We start from the raw sequence: 5496 nt of genomic DNA on the forward strand, positions 1-5496 counted from the left end.
CCAGAGGAATCGGCCTGATAGAAGACAAACACGAAGGGAAAAAAAAGAAGAAGAAATTTAGAAGAATGGTAGGTAAGGTGGTGGGGGAGGGGGAGCAGAACAGGAGAGAAGAAATTCTGACAGATCATTGGCCAATCTATTCAACTTTGAATATTTGGTCAGTCAAATACATCCAACACATATTTTACGAATAGAATCGTGTTATACCCGATCTTTACAATACTTTCAAAGTTAAAATCTATTTGAATCGGAGATAAACTGGTGAACAGTTTGAAATATGAATATATTTGTATGATGTTGGAGATCAGGATCTCCATGCAACAGAGTTTTAAAGTGGATGTAGTTTGGAGATAAAGTTAAGATTGTGTTTGCCCGAGCCATATGAAAGTCTTGACAAAATAATAACAAAGATCGTCTTGTTCAAGTTACAACAACTGTTGGCAAGTCTGAAAACACAAAACTAACAATCCATCCATACTTTGTTTTTCCCCTATCAATAAAGCGTCTATTAGGACAGTTGCATTGGATGTGAGGCGCATAGTAAGTAGTCGCCATTGTAGTCGTGGTGGCCTGTCCCTGGGTGGGTTTTCGGTTTTCCGTCTTTGGAACGGACAAGATAAAAATGGAAGTTTTTCGATTACCAGTAATGCATGGTTTAATTTTGGCTTATGATTGTGTGTTTACATACAACGTGAGTCTATGATATTAACTCGGTGTTTCGATTGTGTGCGCTCGCGTGCGCGCGCACCGTGTGTGTGTGTGTGTGTGTGTGTGTGTGAATCTAAAATCAAAGAGGAATCCATCGACAACTTGTCCAAACATGTTTAAAAAAAAAAAAAGGGAGGGGACTACTATTGTTTGGTATGTTTGTAAACAGCAGGCCTACCCCCTCGCCCAAACCCGTCACCTAAAGGCAAACGAACAAACTTCTTCTTCTTCTTCTTCTTCTTCTTCCGCGTTCCCTGGCCACGCTAGATTTTCAGTCCGGTCAGGACAGCGAAGTCCGCGGTCCATCGCAGGGACCACACCGGTCCCCACAGTTTCTCTTGGAGCTCCACCGGGCTGGGCCATGCCTGGCGTCTCGGAGCGTCGAAGGTGGGGCAGGACTGCAGGATTCGGGAGGGGGTCTGTGGGCCTGTGCCATAAGGGCACTGGTCAGTATTATCATGATATCTTCAAACGAACAAACGATCCAAGAAGAAAATCACGAACGCCGTTACTACTTTAAAATGTTGCGCTTCCCCTTCTCTCCAACCTCTCCAAACACCCCCCTACTCCCCCCTCCCACGCCCCCCTCCCCCCCCAACACACACACACACACACACACACACACACACACACACACACACACACACACACACACACATGTACACATGCACAAATACGCACGCGCGTGTGCGCTCTTTAGAAAAGGTCATAGTGGTCTAGTGTTGTAACAGACAAAAGTATTGTGGGTTTTTTTTGTTGTTGTTTTTTTTGTTTTTGTTTTTTTTGTTTTTGTTTTTTTAACAGCACAGCCTTGTGCACTTACAAATCAAAACAAAAAGAAAATGAAACAATTTTTTTAAAAAGTAAATCAATGAATAAATCAACAAACGTTTACATCGTAGTCCATAATCTGATACTCAACAAAAAAAAAACACCCCAAAAAAACAGAAAAAAAAACAAACAAAAAAAACCAAACAAACAAAAAAACAAACAAACAAAAAAAAAACAGAAAAAAACAAACAAACAATAGAAAGCATCATACCTTTCCAGTAGGCTCAACTTTATTGATTAACTGGAATTAATAATTCGCACGAAATTGTCAGACACTGAGTCATACTATATGCTGCGTATGTTGGTACCACGTCTTCCACTGTGAAGGGCAACACACAGGGACAGCATGGGGACCCCCTCCTTCTACACACACACACACACACACACACACACACACACACACACACACACACACACACACACACACACACACACACACACACACACACACACACACACACACACACACACACACACACATACACACACATACACACACGCGCGCGCACGCGGTGCTCTGTGAAAGAAAAAGAAACACCAAGAAACAGTGACGTAGAATCCTGGAATGTCTGTGTTTTGCCAGACGGTCGTTGATGTTGTTGGAATGATCGGACATGAGGACGGACGTGACACTATGTAGCCAACACCTGGTATGTGGTCTCTAACTCGGGGGGGGGGGGGGGGGGGATAGGGGGCGGGGGGTAGCAGATGGACTGAGGAGGATCCGGGGTGAGGGAGGGAGCAGTCCCTCACGGTATGACCCATAATGACCCACGTGGTAATGCTGACGTCTATATAAAGCCGTCCACCAGCCCGCCTGACTTCATGAACAAGAACTCAGTGCGCTCTCTTTCCCACTATCTCTTTCACAAACGGCCACTTGTCACAGTGTGACGTCCCCCAACCTTCCTGCCCTCGTTTCTCACAAAAAAAGCCTCGTCGGATCTTTTCGCTTTCACGCTGGAAGAACTCACAAGCAGCCACTGTTGCAGCAGCACTCCTTTCTCGCAAACTGGAGTTGTAGCCAACCCTCGCCCTGCTGCCGCATTCTCCTTGTCTTCCAGAAGAGTAAGACCGACACGATCCTCCTTCCGCGGCGCGTCTCCGGCTCCACGCTTCTCGTTGTCGTCTACTTACCGAGTGGTGCGCGTGTACGTGTACGTGTACGTGTGTGTGCGCGGCCATGTCCTGGAACATGCCATACCTGGTGCCCGTGCCCATAGAATCCCTGGCCAGTGGCAACCTGTGCGCCGCCCGCCCTGAACTGAGCCTCCCCACCTCCATGGACCGACCCCCCCACCAGCACCAGCTGAGCACTGTTCGGTGTTGGGCGAGCGGCGGCATCCCGCCTAGCAAGTTCCGCCGTTCAGCGCTGGGTGTAGAAGACTCTGATTGACTGTGTTGCCCGTCACTGTGATCGTTAAACGCTCTTTCCCTGGAGGGAGCTTCTTCCCTCTCTTTTCGTCCATTTCGCTCGCAAGACCCTGAGTCTCTACCCCCCACCCCCACCCCCGCCACCCTACCCCCTCTCTCCTCCACACCCCCCCACTCCTCAACCACCCCAAGGCTACCCCTTGCCGCTTCTCGCCCCCTCCGCACAGTGCACGCTCCACACACCGTCCCGTGCCATCATGACCATGCCGATTAGTATTACTGCAGGCAGAAAGACCCGCGCTACGACCACCGAACAACAAGGCCAGAACAACATCACGCCGGTTCTAACCACAGGCTGAAGTTTTCTTTCCAAAGGTAGCATGCCGGGATCTCGTTGGTCTGTCCAGGATCGGGCATCATTCTTGCCCGGCTCAACAACTGAGTCCTGTCCCAAATTAATGAATAAGCTGGACGCCGAGGTGGTTTTCCAACAGCAGGGTTCAAGCTGGGTAGGGGGCGGGGGGGATCTGAGCACCGTGGTTATCAACAGCTCACCATCGCTTCCGGTCACCTGTTCATGGGCTGACCGAGGCTCACTCTGTCTCGGCAAGTTCTTCACCTGCACATGGAGCACGTCCACGTCTCTTCTGAACCTTTAGTCTACGTCCCCTGCATGGGGCATGCAACCAACAGAGGTGTGGCTTCCACAGGCAGCGCTTCCATGTGCCAGCAGTCCAAGGATGTGTTGTCATGAAGGTAAGATTTATTAATCTATATATTTTTCGCTTTTACGGGTGTTTAGAAAAAAATCATTTGAATGAATCTTCCATTATCATCCATTATTCTCAGAAGCTGTCCATCCTGTGGGTCTTTCTTATCTGAGAAATGTATCGTGATCGCAGATTCTTCGTGCAAAACCCTTTCCTTCTTCATCTTCTGGTAAACAGGTAATTTCGCGGTAAATAAATGGATGAATAATATATATGTTTATATATATATATATATATATATATATAATTACTGTTATTATTAGGGGATAGATAGGTCGATAGATAGATAACAAAATAAATAAGTAAATAAATGAATACATAAATGAATAGATAATTAAGTGAACATTGACCCTCTGTCACAGAACTCGCCGTGTCACCCACGGTCCCTGCTAGCATCCTACTCCTTCCTTCCTTCCTCCCATCCGGGCTCAGAGCGTTGACGTCACCAACAGTCACGTGACACCTGGCGGATCCCACTGCCTCCAGAGACTGATGACCAGCACACGTCGCCGCCATCTTCCCCTACCTTCTCCCCACCCGCCCACCTCCTCCTCCTCCTCCTTCCCTCCTCACTGGCACCACCAGAATAGCCGGCACCTTCCGGAGACCTTTCTCCCGTTCGTTTCAACCACTCAGAGAAATGTGCATCTTCTCGCCGACCCCCACATAGGAACAGCTTGCGGATTTGCCTCCTCTTTGACCACATAATATATTAATTTTTTTAACGGTTGGCTTTTCTATTGACTGAGTTTGTATACCTAAGAATCTTTGTATCGCTTGCTTTTATATGCCTTTGGTATAGATTTTTTTTTTTTTTTTTTTTTTGGATGGTTTGTCAGAAACGTACACATTATTATTGTACATCTTTAAACGTGTTTTATATTTTTTTGATTGTGAATGTGCATTTGTACTTTCTCGCAAGTAAACAGCGAACTTACGCGTATCCCCCCCCCCCTCCCCCATATGAAATGGACATGAATTTACTCATCACAAAAGTTTCTTTGTTTTGAAACGAACAAGCAAACAAATATTCATAGAATTAACTGATTTATTTGCTTTTATTTTCATCAATAAAGAAACTGGGGGTCTCTAATTGTATACTGAACGGTTTCCAAGTCAGAAAAGCGCTGTCATTTTCTACACCAGTACATTTATCGACTCGCAGAAAATGTTTAAAGAAGTGAAGTTAGATTCCAAATAACCTTTCAAGATTTGTAAGTGAATACAAACACAAGATAAAAGCAAATCCCCAGTCCATTTATCAAAATCACGGTTATGTTATATCGCTTGAATATCTTGTAAATATTTTTTGTAAATATTTTTCAAACATTTTAAACACCTTCGGATACCATCTGAATTATTGATTGTAACTTTGGCTTTGATATATTGGACAAAATGTTTTGATTTTTATACCAGTTTTCTGTCTTCTGCAGAAGAATTTTTAAACCTGTTTTGTTTAATGCCAACAAGATTTGTAGACGGATTTTATGTGTGTATTTTGAATAATACTTTTGTCTTTCTATCTCTATATGTCAGTACGTCTGTTTGTCAGCCACTGTTTCTGCAAATCAGTATGCTCTTCGTTTCATTTCATTTAATCTGTGCGTGCGTGCGTGTGTGTGTGTGTGTGTGTGTGTGTGTGTGTGTGTGTGTGTGTGTGTGTGTCCCTCTCTGTCTTCTGTCTCTGTCTTTTTCAATATTTTTTTGCCTCTGTGTGTGTGTGTGTGTGTGTGTGTGTGTGTGTGTGTGTTTTAATTTGTATGACAACTACATCTATAAAACTGTTATTTTTGTAGCATTGTGGTTTCTAGTC

This window comes from Babylonia areolata, chromosome 18, assembly GCF_041734735.1.
Source record: "Babylonia areolata isolate BAREFJ2019XMU chromosome 18, ASM4173473v1, whole genome shotgun sequence".
Taxonomy (NCBI): Eukaryota; Metazoa; Mollusca; class Gastropoda; order Neogastropoda; family Buccinidae; genus Babylonia; species Babylonia areolata.